General features: G+C 40.7%; 2 non-coding genes and 1 pseudogene across 2 annotated transcripts; 1 reads left to right on the top strand and 2 right to left on the bottom strand.

The window, feature by feature from the left end:
- Positions 1-5,398: 5,398 nt before the first annotated feature.
- On the top strand, positions 5,399-5,472 carry TRNAR-UCG (transfer RNA arginine (anticodon UCG)). The gene has a single exon. It is a non-coding gene; the product is annotated as a tRNA-Arg (tRNA).
- Positions 5,473-13,938: 8,466 nt separating this feature from the next.
- Positions 13,939-14,012, bottom strand: TRNAD-GUC (transfer RNA aspartic acid (anticodon GUC)). The gene has a single exon. It is a non-coding gene; the product is annotated as a tRNA-Asp (tRNA).
- Positions 14,013-14,137: 125 nt separating this feature from the next.
- On the bottom strand, positions 14,138-14,848 carry LOC147464794 (uncharacterized; annotated as a pseudogene).
- Between the last annotated feature and the right edge of the window lie 3,211 nt (positions 14,849-18,059).

An 18,059-nucleotide genomic window follows, 5' to 3' on the forward strand; every position in this document is an offset into this window, starting at 1 on the left:
CGTTAGATAAGAGAAAATGTTTGGCATAAAAAACTCAATCCAAGAAAGAGAGCCCTTATTTGGGAGTGGGGATTTTCCTTCATTTGAAGAGACAGGCTTTTAACAAAAAAAACAGCGTGGAAAATAAAGAAAAAAAGGAATATAGCCAACCTAATTATGAAGTTAGCTTCACTTCGGAAAAGACCATTCGAAAGATGAAAAAAATATAAATCTCAATATTTTTATGAAAAATTACATGCTTCGTGAAGGCTGTTCCTTTTTTACGGATTACCCATGAAAAAAAAGATATAGAAGCTTAAACCATTACTAAAAACTATTAAAGAAAAACACATTAATTTTTTACCCTTTCTAGAAAAAAGATTGGACGTTATTCCGGTTTGCATTTCCTCTCGTGAACATATTTTTTAAGCTAGATAGCTAATAAATCATAAACATATTTATGTCAATCCTAAAGTAGTCAATATTCCCGGTTTTACGGTATCCTGTGGTGATCTTACATTCATTGAAGAAGCTTCTTGAGATCTTATTAAACTAAACATAGCGTAATGCGTAAAAAATAAAAAATGAATTAGAAAATTGATAAAATAACTGAAATAAAGAAAATGATCTTTTTTGAGGCCTTTGTTTTACCCTTTTATTTAAAAAGATTCTTCCCATTATCCTTATCCCTTTAGTTATAAAGGTTATTATCGGATACTTAAAAAATATATTACCTTTTATCAGAAAAGAAAGCCTTTCCGTTATAAAAGAAATCAATTTCTGAAAAAAAGCACTTTTTTGTCTCAGAAAAGGAAAATAAATCCTTTCTATCAAAACAAAAACAAAACTTTTTCTTTTTTTTTTCATTGTCTAGATTATTTTTACCCATATTATTTAGAGGTCGAGCATGATAAACTCAATGTTGTGGTATTTTCTGAACCTCACCATAATTATCTGAAACATCCCTATAGGGATGAAATAAATAAACACTGTCTTCTTTAATTCCTGAGAGGTTGGGTCTTCCCCGACCCAATGCGAAACAAAATCTACAGCTGTACCAATAGGGTTATGTCCAAGCACTCGAAGCTAAGCTCCGCGGCCAGGTAGCCGAGTCTACAAAAGAGTCTGCATTCGCCGAGTGAACCAATGATTCATGGAAAAGATTATGATTTTGATAGTGAACTTGAAACAACATTTTCATGAAAGGCAAAGGTAGAGGAAGAGAATAAATGCTTTCAAATCACGTTCTCTTTTAAGCATCATTTTAATCCTAAGCGGCCTCGTGTGATGATTGCATTTCCAGCTTAAGTCTTTTGTGCCTCTAGCAAGGTTATGTGCTTGCTTTTGCAGAAAGATAGAGTTTGCATGCCTATCTTACCTTTCACATTGGATGTCTGACGATAACTAAGACATAACGTATAATAACATAACCACTAACGTATTAAATGAGTTAGCTAAGGTGCAAAGATGTAGTCGTTAAACGCGTCATGTCAGCCAAGGTAAAGGGGCAAGCAACCCTGAGGAGAACTATTATGTGCTTGCTCTTTTATGTTTGTATAACATTCCCTGCTTCAAATAAATCAATGTCAGATGCCTGCTGCTGTACTTGTAATTCATAGAAAGCGTCGTGCTCTTTATACATTGCCAATAGGCTTCTATTTCCCTTGAAAGAGTTAGCTTCTTTGTTTGCTTTAATGTAAATTTTATAACTTAGCTAACAGCTAAGGGCCGCGGCTCCCGCAGCTAGGACCGCTAAAGCAATTGTTTTAACTTCCGGATGCTTGTAAATCCAATGCATCATTTTTTCTTTTCTTCGTTCAATTTGATATTTTATCTAAAGCTTCATAAGACACGATAACGCCAATTAAACAGAGCCACATGCAAAGGAATGGATGAAAACAGTTATAACAGCACTGTGCTAGCAAGAAACTAAGCTCGTTTCAAAGAATTAAAACGTAACAACCTTAACGAAAAGCCGCCTTGGAGTGTAAGGTATCCAGTCTGCCATCTATTTGCATGACTTTGCTAACTTCAATGAACGGGGGCAAACAACGGGGATAGGGATGATTTATTAAAAATGCCCTGCCCTCATAATGGTATGGTAAACAGCCAATTCTTGCTTGCTTGCTTGCACCCTGACGCAAACTTAAGGTAAACTTAAACTGTGCGTGTTAAACCTTTTTTTAATCCTTTTTATCGCCAACCTGAAAGCTAGCTTACTTGATGACTTTCGAATTCAAGGAACAAATAGCGTAATTAGAATTGAAACAGCGGTATACTTGCTAGCACTTTCGTTTCATACACCTATATGATAGTGAAAACTGCTAGAGACAGATGACGACGACGTATAGTTTTCTTTACTTATCACTATACTTTTATAAATAAAGGTAGTGCTTAAGCGTTTAATTATTGTCTCTATTGACAATCTACACCTATCAGTTAACTCTATATGTGATAGGGTCACTAGAATGTAGTAACAAAGACTGCTTTTACTTGCTTGCTTTGGGACTACTAATGCAAACGATACTAGGATAAAGAAAAAAACCAAGTGGCATGGGACGCCGATACTAGAATTAGCATGAACGCGTGGCTATGTCGATCATAAATAGGGGTGGCGTGGCACGCTATGAACATTCGAGTATTGGCTCTTTTCTTCTATTAGGGTTCAAAGTTTTCCCTGTTAGCATTATATTAGCTAGGTTTGTTTTAAAAGTCAGAGTTGATGATATCGATGGAAAGGAAGCCTGACTACCTTTGCCCTCCAAGTAGAGCATGTAGCTTGCTTCCATTAACAATATTTACTAATAAGTAAAGTAAAAGACGTAGATAACAACAATAGTGGATCTAGTAATAGTGAAAGCAAAAGTGGCATTAGTGCGAATAAAGTAATGAATTAGTTGAATTAATTTTGCCGTTCGTGAAGTAACCAGTTGGCTCCCTGGGAGTGTCAATTAGTCGTTAACTCGCCGTATCGTCAAGGTAGAAAAATTGGTTTATTTGGAGTTAAGAAGACGGTTCTTATCATGGAATCGATCAATAATATTGCGAAAGCTCATGGCATAAAGGTGTATCTATATCTGGTGGGGTAGGAAAATGTACACGTAAAAGTAATGACCTCTACATGGCATGGAAACAAGGGAATCAAAAGTTATTAATGTTGGAATCGTTATTTAAGAAGCTATAGATGCTTTTATTGATAGTGGTATACGCGTTATGAGAGATATTAATAACAGGCCAGGCTCTATAAGTCATTTTCTTAGGGCAAGCAAGAAGGGACAGATGATTTTGAATTGAAAGGGTCGATTGCAACGGTCGTTTCGTTATTGTCGTAGGTTCATTTCTTTTATTACATAAATGTGGATTGATAAATGTCAATTAAACTAAGCCTTTCGCCATTCGTAACTTGATTGAATGACACTGTAATAGCTCGTAATTGTAGAGCTGCTAAGAGCATAATACGAAAGAGAGACCCCATCATATGGTATGGAAAGTTCGAAGTTATGCAAAATCATCCCATACTGTACCTACTTCGCATAGGTTGAGTATACAGGCTTTTGTTTCAGCCCATCTTAATAGAAGGACGCGCCATTTGTTTGCATCCATTGGTTCGTGGGAGGCGCAGATCTTTAGGAGATTAGATGGCCTGTCTGCCTTTCTCTTTTGAAGCTTAGATTGAAGCTTGTTTCTTGATGTGAGGTAAGGTTTTTGCATAACAATTTATTATCCCTTGCCCCGCGTAGGGCGATTCTGTATCTGTACTGAGTTAAGACATGCTTCTTAGTCTTTATAGACTATACTAACAATTAAAAATAAGCAAGGCAACTGCTGTTTCGCCTCTTGCTTGCAGCAGTTCGACTTGGGATTAGCGCAGCGGTTCGGTTTCCTTGCGCATTCGTTGAAATGGCTGGATCTTGGTCTATCAAACCATAAGTAGCAGATTTGACTACTTTGGCCCTTGCTGTCCTCGGAATCAGGATTAAGGCTACCTAGCATGCATCTAGGGCTGCTTGCGGCTCTTAGATTTAAGACAAAAATGAATCCTGAGCCAATTGAGTCTCCAATTTTCAGTTCACCAATACAATAAAGACGCAGCCACAGGTTGAGTGTTGCGCGATTGTAAATCGAACACTCATTAAGATTTTGTACGGTGTTCGGTAGGTTCAATTCCTACAGCATCGAAAAGAATGCATTGGATGGATGCCTGGGCATTGAGAAAAAAGGACGCTAGGGTCTTTTTTTCGAATCGTTAAACATGCTACGACTTCTTTCCTTAAACTCACCAGTATAGTAAGGGCTTTTGGTACAGTATGTTACCGGCTCGAAAGAGCTCATGAAGACGTAGCCCATAGCATAAGGAACATGTACATCGTCTATACATATGGTTTCGATATCAGCACTTATGAATGTAGATTTATTTCTACCTGACTTATTCCCCAAGGTGTTATGTGGGTTGAATTCCCACGGTTGCGCATATGCTCATTTCATAAGGTGAAATCGATTGGTTCGATTCCAGTCGTGGGCTGCTATTAATATTAAGACCCAATTTTCAATTTAAAAAAGAACAACTCTACTATGTTAATTTTGTTAAAATTCCCCTTTATCGCTGTGCTGCTTTGTGTGATGTTTACAGGTCTGGTAATTGGCGCATTCTGTTGCCAGGTCAATCCGATGGAAATAATGTTCTTTCTTTGTAGAATGCAAGCTAGGTTTACAAATATCCAGGAACAACTCGCGCAGTTACAAGAGCATGCAGCAGAATTAGAGGATCAACTTACCCAAAGCCGCAACCTAAATAACGCGTTAACTGAGAAGGCCGAGGCTTCTGAGATTGACGCCGTGGAGGCAAAGCTCAAATTGTATAAGATATTAGTCGAAGCAGAACGTTATGTTGAACCTGCAACCTGCGACCAGGAGGCGATTAAAGGTCTTTGGGTACTGGTCCAGCGTTGGAGAAAGTACAAACTGGACATAACCCGCCATTTTCAAACGAAGCCTGAAGCTAATATAGCAGCAGGACCTTCTGAGGTTTTTCCTCCTTCAGACCTTCTATCCACAACACGTAAAGGAAAAGAATTAGCTTTGCCAGAGCGCCAGGGAACCGAACTTTCCTCTGGGGATCCCGGACCGAGTACAAGTGGAGAAGCCTCAGTCTCCAAAATATTTATCCCGGCTTCCTTGGAAGAATTTGTCGTCGACCCTGCCATTTCAGCCTTTTGTTCCTCACTTACTTTAAATTTTCTTAGTTTCCAGGGAATCCTTGGCTCACTCTGGGTTGGTATGACACTCCTTTTATCTTCTTTGATATTAATCAATAAATTAAGGTGTTTAGGGAAATTGTGGGATATAGTGAAGAGGTGGGTTGGCAAATGAAGGTAGCGCAGAGAACCAGGGGTTGGGCCGAGGAAAGCCCAACCCCCCCGCACCGATAGCTCAATTGGATAGAGTGTCTGGCTTCGAACCAGGTGGTTAGGGGTTCGAGTCCCCTTCAGTGCCAATGCCTCCGCCCATTTATGGCTTTATTTTGTTTTGAAACGAGCAAAAAACGAATAACAGGGATGGGGGCAACATGAATTCCATCCCACCGGGCCCCCTTGTTCGAGGTGTTGCCACGAATCTGGTTGATTATCCCGTTTTCTGCCCATTCGCTCCCCTAGCTTCTGTCCTTTTCCCGCTCTTCGGACATATTCACCCCGTGTGGGCAGCCCTTTGGATCGGACAAAGCACTAATCAATGGTTTTCGGGCTGGGCTTTCTTTCGCGGCTTCATTTCGGTTTTAAATCGCCGGGGTCCTGCGCAGGGCAGGCAACATCATTTCCCTTCTTTCCTTGCCACAGTACAGACGGCATTGCGGGGCGATCCTTTATTACGTATTATAAGAAACACTACAAAGGTAGCAATAAAGGTTAGAGGACGTGAAGGCGGAGTGGGAACGGAAGGACGCGCGCAGAATAATTGCTACCTCCCCTCCCACGCAGGGAAACGGAAAGGGGTCAATCACCCACAAGCTTTTTTCGTAACTTAGCTTTGCAAACAAAAGAATGGTAAGAAGGATAGGAATCGTTGTGACGGCGCAGGATCCACCCTGATCACCTTTGCTGAAGTCCGGTGTTGCTGAACAATACCAATGTGGTAAGGTGTTGCTAAACAAGACAATGTGCCACTTTCGTTTGCAGTCCACAATGCGCGAAAAGCGATTAGCTACGAATGGATAGGCATGGTCCAATGCCAGCGAGGGGCGTGATAGATAGATCATTGGGCCTGGCCTCGTAGTCGTAGTGCCGGTTTACGTGCTGGAATACCATGGGGAATGATGGATTTGCCATCAGCACCATCGCACGATCTTACATAGACACGTCGCCAGCGCATACCTGCTCACTAATGTACACAGTGGTAAACGGTAATCATAAGTACGTGTGTAAGATGGGCTTAGTACGAGAGGACCGGCATCGAGTCGTTGTCGAAATCATCTTCAACGAAAAAAAGTTATTAATGACCCTAAGGATTGAAAATTTCCTAAAAGCGAGAAAGACCTAACTTTTACCTTTTTAGTGACTAAGTTAGCGACTGACGCAAAATACACTCTTGCAGACACCAAAAATAGTGCAATTTACGAAAAAGACAGTAATTAGCCCTTCGCCAATCCGTTTGTATCATGGGTAATTTGGTAACCACATCTATAGTATAAAAAACATTTCTTTTGTCTTGACCTAGACCATACGATCTGAGGCTAAGCCCCTGCCCTGCTACGTGCCATTTAGTTTAGAAAACGTAAGTTATAGCAAGCGTAGCTCTGGAATTTTGGGTGGGGAGCCAGAGCGTAGCGATAAGACTGTTTCTTTACTTTTTTTTTGTTTTTTAATAATTATTATTAATTACAAAATGACGCTTGTAAGAAAAGGTAAGCAAAATCAACGTTTTAACTAATCCTTGGAATGGAACGGTTAAAGATTTAACCTTATCCTAACTCACAAAAAAGTAGCATAATTGGCATATTTAAGATGTACGGGTTTTTTGAGTTGAGGTGGATAACCAATCTATCCGATTGGTTCGTAAGACAGCCGCAGAAGCGATAGCACCGGAGAGCTCAATTACCTTTCATGCCCTTTCACTGGTTTTCACCATCCTAGCTTTCTTTCACTTTTTAGTGATAGTGATTTTATTTGTTTTTTTTTGTTTTCCCTCTTTTTTTTGCATTATAATATATGATTTCGCGGTGGTTTACGTAGGGTCCTATCGACCCATAGAACTCTACGGAAAGTGTAGACGGAAGTACAGGAGTAGTGTTGACGGAGGGTGTTGGCATTTTTGTTTTCGCCGTTGTTTAATCATAAAACACAAAGAACAGCCATGAATATTAGTATTAATAACCGCAAAACAAAGTTTTAAAGTAACAATGAATTTAGGTTGTTGTTTTAATTTTAAAAAGCCCCCAACAAACTCCCCGCAGGCTCCAACCCCTGGCCCAATTAATGAGGTTCCCCCCATTAACCTACCGCCAGCAGAAATTCGCCCATTTGAAACCGAACTTACTTTATCACACTGGGTTAAAGAGACGGCGCCGTCAAGTACATCCGCGGTGCCGCCGCAGGCTGCAGAGACAGCAGAGATAGTCAACCTTGCTTCACCTTTCGAATTCTTAAACTTTACTGTAATTTACATGATCGCCTTGGCCTTGATCATTCTAGCAGTCATTTACAGAAAACGTATAAACTTTTTAGTGTAAAGATGGTAAAAACAAAACGCTCTTTATGATATAGTCAAAAGAAAAGGATTGGAAGCCGGGATCACTTCCTCTGCTTAAGAGCATCCCTATCATTTAGTGGATCCAAGTCCATGGCCTTTCTTAGGGTCACTTGGAGCCCTAGCAAGCACTATTGGTGCTGTTATGTGTATGCATTCATTTACAGGAGATAGAGCACTTTTTGCCTTGGGCTTAGGATTAATCTTATATACTATGTTCGTATGGTGGCGTGATGTTACATGTGAATCTACTTACGAAGGACATTACACTAAAGTGGTATAATTAGGGCTTCGTTACGGTTTTCTTTTGTTTATCGTCTCGGAGGTTATGTTTTCTTTAGCCTTTTTTTGGGCCTTTTTTCATTCCTCTTCGGCACCTGCAGTAGAGATTGGAGCTATTTGGCCCCCTAAAGGAATTGAAGTTTTAAATCCTTAGGGAATCCCTTTTCTAAATACCCTTATTCTCCTTCTCTCTGGAGCTGCTGTGACTTGGGCTCATTATGCCATACTCGCAGGTTTAAAATAATAAGCAGTTCATGCTTTAGTAGCTATCGTTTGGCTGGCTTTAGTTTTCACTGGGTTTTAAGGAATGGAATATTATGAAGCACTTTTTATCATCTCTGACGGTATTTATGGGTTTACTTCTTTTTTAGCTACTGGGTTTTATGGGTTCTATGTCATTATAGGAACTATTCTCTTGATGATACGCGGTATTCGTTAATATATGGGCCATTTCAGTCCTTTACATCACTTTGGCTTCGAAGCAGCTGCTCGGTACTGGTATTTTGTGGACGTGGTTTGGTTATTTCTATTTGTCTCTATCTATTGGTGGGGAGGTTCATGACAAGGTATGGGCCTTGCCCTTCCCCAACTCGTTTACAACGCGTTGTAAACCTTAACCACAGGGTCTACTTTACTATTTGGCTTTGCGACCTTAAACACAAAGTTTACTTCTTACACTAACACTGAAAAGAAACCTAAGTTGTGTTTTTTGTTTTGCATTGGGTATTAATATTCATGAAAGTTTCTATAGTTGCAGCATTGACAAATCTATGAATACAGCGGCATAGATAGGCTGCTTTAGTGGATACGAACCCCCAGAATGTCCCATATCTCTGTCTTTCGCTACATTAGGCTCCACTTCTACTTGTGTTTGTGTTTAAGTTAAACATGGTGTTTTTAATTTTTTTTTGTTTTTGTTTTTTTATTTATTTAATAAGCAAAGCCATAAATATCAAGAACAAACCTTGTGTTGGTGTTAGCAAAGCGGAGCCAACGCAAGTCCTTTGGATGCATGCTAAGGCATTCTTGCCTCTCGAATCAAATAAAGTCAACAGAATGTAAATTGATTGACCGTTACCGCTTCATCTTACTATTTATAAGCCGTAGCTTACTTCGACCCTTCCTATTTTTTATAGAATCTCTGGAGCTTTCCTAGCCACTGTGTTGCTTGTTGGTATTTTCCTTTTGAAGGTTGGTTATCTTAGCCTTACTTTCGATAATTGTTATTAATACGTTTTCTTTGTTGTAAACTCTTTCTATTGGTTCGTTTTGGGCTTAGTAAATTTTCTTTTCCTAGCTTTGTCTCATTATATGAATAATGGGGTTTGCTACTTATGGTGGGATTTGGGTATTGTTTTAGATCTATCTTAAGTACATACTTCTGGAATCCCGATGTTATTTCGTGCTGCCCTCTCAGCCCTTCCAACACTTATCCGATTCCTTTTTTCGTGAAGGGAGCGAGCTAACTCCCTTCCCTTGGCTCAGGCGACGTTTAGTTACGTTACGACATTACACAAGGCATCCCCGACCGGCAAACAAAACACAGGAACCCCTCCGCTCCGCGAAGATAACTAAACTACAATTTGTCATTCGATACCTTTTCCCGGTTTTCTCTGCATCGATTTGAAAACGGTCTAGTCGCATATATCACAGGGCTACAAGGGGTTTAAGTCCTCTTATGCGAGGGCAAGGATAGGATAGGCACATCTGTTACAAACAAACAAGGGTCGCACAGAATCCGATGCGCTCGAGCCCGCTACGAATGGAATGCAGCCTTTCACCTGAAGAAAATTCATTATTCTACGAGAATGTTTGCAAAAGCGTTGCTCGTCGCGGGAGATTCTCTCGATCTGAACTCGGAAGCTGGGATTTGACCTTTTCCGTCGCGCCAACGCATTTACTTAGCGGCCTAGAAACGAGTCATTGACTGGTATTTAAGCAATCTTACCCGTTGCCTGTACGGAGCCCCCTTTTTATATAGTTAGACCATCACCCGTCAACACAGCCTCAACATTATCAGATTCTGAATTCGAAGCAATGCCAACTGTACCGTCTTCGGATTCCACCAATTCGCCAGCCATTACTTTATTAAGTCCGTGAATACGGGTGATTTTGTCTCCCACTTAAACGATGTTAACAACTTTTCTTTCTGCCCTTTGATTTGCAAATGATGCTACGTCAGGTTGAATGTTTATTACCTGGCGAAAAGGAGAGGTAAAAATGAAACCTTCTTCATGATGAAATGGGGGCTGAAAGTCGCGATTACGTGGATTTGTTAGCCATAGCTCGTTGCAAGCCGATATAGTAATTAATCATTCGCAGCGTTAGACGACCGTTTTTTTGAAATTTCGGATGCTAGTCGAGAAACTGTCAAACCTGCTTAATTGCTCGTTGCTTCTCGAAACGAATTGCATAATTTTTACTTTCTTCAAGTTCCGTTTCCGTGCAGTCGTTGTCAGTTGCATCGACGAGATCTCGTCGTTCCCTATCCATCTGCGTAAGTCCAATAATGCGAATCTCTAAGCTTTCATTTCCGCTTGTTGCAATTGCCCTTCGAAGGTTGTTTTTCAGTCGCTTCTGTGTGGCGCTCTTCTGCATCTCGAATCGTATGAAATGCAGGGATTCGCGGGATAGCATTTTATCATATCCTGTGATAGAATGGGAAAAGATTTCCCAAAGACATGCTTTTTTGCCGTCATTCCTATTGTAACGTTTACCTGGCTTCTCTGTCTTGTGGCAAGTTGGCATCCCTATTACAAGGCCCCGTAGGCTGCAAAGGTGGACTGAAAGAAACTCCTTCCCGTAATTGCAAACGCTAATAGCAGATTTTAAGTTTTGTTGCCCTGGCTTTAGAGCGTTGTACCTAGTAGTTAGTCTTATAATGTTAGCTACCTTGTCTTTTACTAAGTTATTGCACTCAGTAACGTTTCAATCTTGCTTTTGCTAAAGCAGCCTTTTCTTCGTTGCATCTAGCAATAGCAAAAGCAAAAGTCGAATTAATCAACATTTTTTACATCTTTTCTGCTGTTTCTATTAAAGAGAAAATTCATAGAACGCGAGGATCAATTGTACAGTAATGTCTAAAGGTAGGATTGAGAAGGCTATTGAAGGTGTCTCGAATCACTCGAATCCCCTTGGTTCCTAATCCAACGTTACCTACGCTTAGCGATAGGGGACAGGCGTATTGATGTACAACCTAGGTGACTTTGGATTTTATAAAAATGGATCCTATTTGCGCTATCCGACTTATGTGAATAGTTTGGCTGAATAAGTGCTCCCTGAGCGTGCGAGTCACATGGCTTCTTCACTGTTAAGGTCCCATTTGAATATTGTCTTTTCTGAGCTATTTCGTAGTAACGGTTATTTTTATTGCATTGGCATTGAATTTTCTTTTCCGAGAATCATCACTTAACGCCTCGCTCATGCTATCGTTGATTGATAAGGTGCCGTTTCAGGCTATAGGGGGTCGGATTCGCTTCTTTGAGAGCCAGGACTCTCTTTTTCTTTTTTCAATCGCTTGTTTATTTTGCTTTTCTTGTCGGGATCTTGCTTGATTAAGCCCTTATCCTTTCGATTGCTGAGGGTTTGCGTCGTCTACTATGCGTGCTTTGCTTCTTTAATTCATAGCCAGCGCCTGCTACAAGAATGAACAACCATTATCCCTCTTCCCTTCGGTTGAGTGGCTAAAGCCCCTAGCACAACATTTACTGGCACTTACTAGATAAAGGTTACATGGCGGAAATAGCTTAATGGTAGAGTATAGCCTTGCCAAGGCTGGAGTTGAGGGTTCGAGTCCCTTTTTCCGCTTGCAGAATTGCTATGGTCTGCACTATAGATTGTCGTACAGGGCTATCCTCAATACTAAAAATAGAGCAAGCAAGTTAGATTTTGTACTATCTGTACTTAGACATGGTTCTGTAGAATCTCAGGGTTACGTAAGGATAACTATACTTTATCACTGGGCTGGGCTTATAGACCGGGAGATCTCTTCTGTTTACCTGGGCCCGGCATTAACGTAGTAAACATTGCTGCGGACACATCGATCTTTATAACCGAACCGTGCTAGTCGAAGACTGTTGCATATGTCTGGTCTCCTGCACTGCACAGATTAGCGACCGAAAGACCCGACCCTAGCACAGGAAGGATTATGGATCATTAGTCAACAACTGCTCTGCTGATGTAACAAGTACCAGCTTGTATATGTCAAAGCATGTGGCTACAATTTGAACCCACCATTCGCTACCCTTTTTATATAATAAAAGCGCAATGGCTGCCGTGTGCAATACCCATGCCGGCATGTTTGTAATAGATGAGCCTCTTGCTTTATGTTTTGTGCCTATCCCCGCTCTTTGCCCCATTACTATTTCACTTTTTAAGAGCTAAAAAAAAGCTTAATCGCAATCTGGCCGTAGGGACCGAGTTTGAGTAAAGGAAATAAACAGCCTTTACGGTTCTACACTTTGCTAAATCGACCTATCAACTCATAGTTGCCGTTTAGGCACCTTGGGGTTCATTGCCCAGGCCACGCAAACTACCTTTAGTTTGGTTAGAGAACCGGAACCACAAGTGGTTGGGTTGACTTGGGTAGCGCGTTTAACAGGGACCTCTACCCCCAGGCCCGAAAAGCGAAAGCAAAAACAACATTTTTTTTATCATCAATACGAATTTAAATAAGATTCTTGTATAATAATCCATGCGTAACCAGGAACAATTCAATTAGTGCGACGACGAAACATAATCGTAACTAACTGCTTATCGGGGTTTGGAACTACTTCTCGGCCCTGGCTTCTCGCAGACTTATCGACGCGTTGCAGATGGTGGATAAACCATACTGGTATAGATTACCTGTACAAGCAAGCATTTAGAGTAACCTGCTTGTTGTTCATTGTTATCTCGGTGTTGCTAGCTTTGGCTGTTTACTGCTTCTTTTCGTTACGTGGTTTTTTGTTCTTTGAGTCCCTTCCTGGCATGCTAACGCAGCCCCTTAGGCGGGCTTGTGGAAACAAACAACCACGCCACTGTAAATGTTATGAATACAAGATGATTATCACCTTTAAACAAACAAAAACAAAAACATGCTGAGGATCAATCGAAAGATAAGTCCTTAGCTTCTTTATTAACAATAAATAAGCATTTTTCATCCTTACCTTCTTTGTCTTCTAACAGTACGGTTTTAGAAGATACTTCAAGGTTAAATATATCCCCAGCTTCTTTGCCCCCGAATGCTTCTTTGTCTAAGCCTTTACTTTCTTGGAACAAAATCCGTTTTTTATTGGGATTTTCCCTTTTTGATATTATCAAACATAGAAATAAGACGACTATCGGAAACATCCGCAATTAGGGATATGCCCGTTTAGCTGAAGAAAAGGGCAATAGTGAAGTAATGCCTAAGGTGTCCATGATGTCTTTTTATTTTCCCCGCACTTTTCTTTTTTTTTGTACTCTATGTTATGACTGAGAATAGTTATCTTCTCAACAATAATTAAATGACGAAGAGTTCACTTGTATGAAGTGGGAATCTTACATACAGTTTTGTATAGCAACGTTATAGCTGTCGACTATTTCACAACTACACCGAAAAAACCCAACTTTGCCTTTATTTAATTAACCTCCAAGTTTGAGGTAACGGCTTACATACTAGGTATTGACTACAACTTGCAGGAACATTTAGTGGTCCTCGCTGATTTACACGCATGGGAGTTTACGTGTCCTATGCTGCTTGAGTTAAAACGTGGGCTAGCTGTATTTCCGGCTACTAGACTATCATCATTGCCGGGTGCAGCACTTGACTGCTTTGCCTGGTCAAACGAAACAGGTAGAGACTGACAAGGTTTTTTCGCTACATGCTCTACTCGAAGGGCAAAGGTAGTCAGGCTTCCTTTCCATCGATATCATCAACTCTGACTTTTAAAACAAACCTAACTAGCATAATGCTAACGGGGAAAACGGGATTCGAACCCGCGGCTTCTGGCGTGACAGACCAGCACTCTAACCGACTAAGCTATTTCCCCTGCCCCGGCCGGAGGTGGAGGATTCATTAAGCCCCCATCCCTGTTATTTGTTCTTTGAAGATGTTACGTGCAATTTACGAAGTAATATGTGCTGTGTTGTCCAATATAGCCCTAGTCATTCTATTTTACTCTGCATGCATCTTTTTTGAAGCCACTCCATAAAAGCTCCATACATACTTATGTAAATAAACGCGACGGCGCCTAAATGCCTGCTGGCGGCTTTTTTGGTGCTTTTTCCCTTTTAAAACTAGCGTAGCACGAATATTTTTTACCACAGTATTACGTCTTATTATATTCGTGTTTGGAATTTTGGATGTCCTACTCCTGCGGGATGTCTTATTTCTGTTTTTGCGAAACTTTAGATCCTTGTTCCTGGATTTTATGCTTTTGCTTTTGTTTTCATGGAATCTACCTCTAGAAAATTGATTTTTTTTTGAGAGGTGAAACTTTTTTTTATTCTTCTTGCGGTTGCGTTTGTAAGAGGGACTTCTGAAAAGGAAAGCTACGAGCCCTGCGATAACTACAGCATACCCACCCTTAATTAAATTGAAAATCAACCCTTTGACCTTGTTACAGTCACGCCAAATCTTAGTTGGTTCAATCCAAACTATTTTCTTGTTCAATGGTTTTGACAAAATAATTCCCGGTTTACGCGGCTTTGGCAAAAGAAGTCTTGGTTCATAAAAATGAAGCTCCTTTACTTCTACTTTTTCTAGATTCGAATCTTCGATTCCAACAAAATTATACCTTGCTTATTCAGTAATTGACACCTCTGCTGTCACTTCATGTTTTAAAAGGATTACAGGAGTTTTCAGTCCTGTATTCACCAAGATCATATTTGATGAGCGTAACAGTTTGATTAAACCCTTGTCCCTATCATGCCTTTTATTTCCATATCGCAATAGCTTTACTAAATATTATAGAGCGCCTTCACGTAGTAAAGTGGAACTGGAATTATGTAGTTAACCTAAGCTCTGACATTGCTGCATAAGCTTGGCTCCTGAACCGTACATGAGACTGATGATCTCATACGGCTCTTCCCGTCATGTTAGCGTCTTCTCTTTAAGCTATGGCGAAAGGCGGGCGTTTTAAACTATAGTACGATTTTACTTATAATTGTAAACAAAGACAGTTAAGACAGTGATTTAACACGAGTTTAAATACCTTTACCTTACATATGATTTGCTGTTATTTACAATTAATAATCAATAAAGTCAATGGGTCTCCATGTTAGCCCTGGAGCTTGGTGGAGAATCCTCTTTCTAAGAGCATACAGCCAGGCAGGCCTTCCGTTTCTGGAGCTTCATGGGCGTTGCCCCGTTCCCTAACCGGATGCTTAGACGTGAGCTACACTTCGTAGAAGATGCCGCAAGCGTAAATGGTTCGTCCTAGACCTAGAATGAAAGAGCCATCAATAACTTACTTTTCTTGGGCGTCTAGGGACGCTCAATGACAATCCCCAAGTTGTCACTGCCTTACTTTTTCCGCTATTACGATAATGAGTCCCTCGGTGCAGTCAGCACCGTCGATTGTCGGGCAACGAGGCTTACACTCATTCATTGTTCGTCCTATGTGTGCTCTAGGCCTTTTGCTTTTGTGGCTTCGAGGGTAGCTACCTTTCTATTAAATCAAGGCCTGAGAGTTGGCTGAACATCCCAGCTATTGACGTGGCAACTAACGATCTCTGTTTTTTTGTCTGTTTCTGGTTAGAGTTCGCGTCATTAGTAGTGCGGGTCATTCCGCGGATATTGCTTGGGACTAACAGATCACACTGGGGAATGATTAACCAAAGCTCGTTTTGCTTTCTTTTATTTTTGTTTTGTTTTTCGTTATAAGGTCTGTTCTTATCTTAATATCCATGGGAGCTTGTAAAAAGATGAAAACATGAAAATGAAAATGAAAGGGATCCAAAACAAAAGTAGTGTCATTTTCATCGAAAATAGTGTCACTTTCATCATCATCGGGAGGTTGAACTTTCCTAGATCGACTTCCTGTCCCATTTGCTTCGGCATGATAATTTAAATTTTAATAAATAAAATGAAAGAAAATATGATAAGAAAAGAGAAAAATCAAGATAGAAAAAGAAATTAAAAAAACACATAAATTACAACCGTGCTTGCGTGAAAGGGAATGGAAAAGGGAACCGTTAGGATCGCCCATCAGCTTAGGACCACCAGGTTGACGTCGCCGCATCGGCTAGATCTGGCAAGTCGAGGCTATTGAGATCGAAAACACAGTGGACTTAACGGCTTCGTCTATCACACTGTAAAGCCGATAGATTGTATCATTTGCGATAGCACAGACTGCAATAAATATCAGCAATCCTGCAATCATCCCATTCGACTGATAGGGTTGGTGGTTACTTCAGTTACTAATTCGTTAACTAAAGTTACTTGAGGCTAAATCAGCTAAGGTTGTGGATTAGCTATCTCCTTTTTTTCCGAGTCGTAGTTTTTTCAGAATAGAACTAACCATAGGGATAGGGACTTTACTTGCACTCTTACTTTCGTCACTTTTGTTTGTACCCCTTTTGTTGCTATCCCTTGCTAAAGCCCGTGGCTGCCACAGTAAGGGCAACTAAAAGGCTCAAAAGACTCTTTTTGGCATGCATTTATGCTCGTCAATTCAAGGCCACATTTTGGTTTTATTTGTTTTGCAAGGCAGATGCGGTTCTTTGATCCTATTCGCTACTTATCTGTTGCCATTGTATGTTATTGGAAGGTTCAACGCCTTTGGTCATAACTGGCCAGGTGGGATACTTGACCTCTTAACGTTGATTGTCGATTTTTCAATCTGATGATGAATCATCGAACCCACTCTGCGGAAGCGGAGCTACCATATCAGTTATCGTGGAATGCTCAGGGCAAAACTGGAACTACTTTATCCATCTTTCAAAAGAAATTATCTAACCTATAGGTAGTTTGCAGGCCAAAAACACACTCGCTAAGCTATCAAAGACCGTTAGTTAACGTTAACTTGCTATATTCAAATCCAAGACCGAAGCACAAGAGATTCTTGTTGAGAGAGAATAAGTTTTGCCATCCATTACCACGCACGCAAACTACCTTTAGTTTGGTTAGAGAACCGGAACCCGGCGCCGACGATTGAACGAGTTGTTTGTCGCTTCATTCAACGGTAGGGGTCTGGGCCGTGAGTAACTTGGTGCAACATGGAGATCGAATTCTTGCATTCTATTTAGTTTGTTTTTTTTTGCGGAACAGAAAGCGACATCGAGGGAAGGAAACAAGGCAACCTACACTCGTGTAGGCTTGAACTGATCGCCGGCTACTCCCTTTCCAGAGGGTAGGTCCGTAAGATGGTTAGGGAAGGTTTCATAAGGTAGTGTTCGCAGTCCTTGCCGGTAACCTCGCTTTGTAGTCCTAACCACTAATAGTGGCAGTGGCATTATTACCTTGCCCTTCGTAGTTACTACCACTAACAGTGGCATTTTTTATAACTTCTTTGCCATCATTTCGACTAAGGATTGAAGAACGAAAGCGCTCATTTAAGGGAACAAGTGAATCTGTTAAATGAACGGGTTATTCACTTGAAACGGTCGGAAAAGTTTATGTTTGACTTGTATTCTGATCAAGTTAGGCGTAAATATGGGTTTATACAATTGACACAAAAAGGCAATTCAGTGGAAGAGCAGGGGCAGTTACGTGCAAAGACAGTGAAATTCAAAGGACAACCGCAGAGTACGACAGGAGACAGAAATCACTCCTCTAGATCTGATCTAGGGGGCGCTAGTAAAGACAGCAATCTTAGTGTCAGTGAGCCGCTTCGGATCATGAGCCCAACTGAGGAATATTTATTAATTATACTTTGATGCTATGGCTGGATTTTGCCACAGACCTTTATTCCCCATTGATCAAATGGGTTGTAAAAAAAACTGCAACGAATACAAATATATTGTCGCTACTTCCTTGGCTGTAACTTTTACTTCGGAGATTGAAGTGACTCCTTTTAGGTTAGGAGGGGGCGCCTTTAGTTTAGTTTGGTAGAACGTGGGTCTCCAAAACCCGATGTCGTAGGTTTCGAATCTAA

The sequence above is a fragment of the Adiantum capillus-veneris genome, chromosome 1 (genome assembly GCF_014529385.1).
Source record: "Adiantum capillus-veneris isolate H3 chromosome 1, ASM1452938v2, whole genome shotgun sequence".
Classification (NCBI taxonomy): Eukaryota; Viridiplantae; Streptophyta; class Polypodiopsida; order Polypodiales; family Pteridaceae; genus Adiantum; species Adiantum capillus-veneris.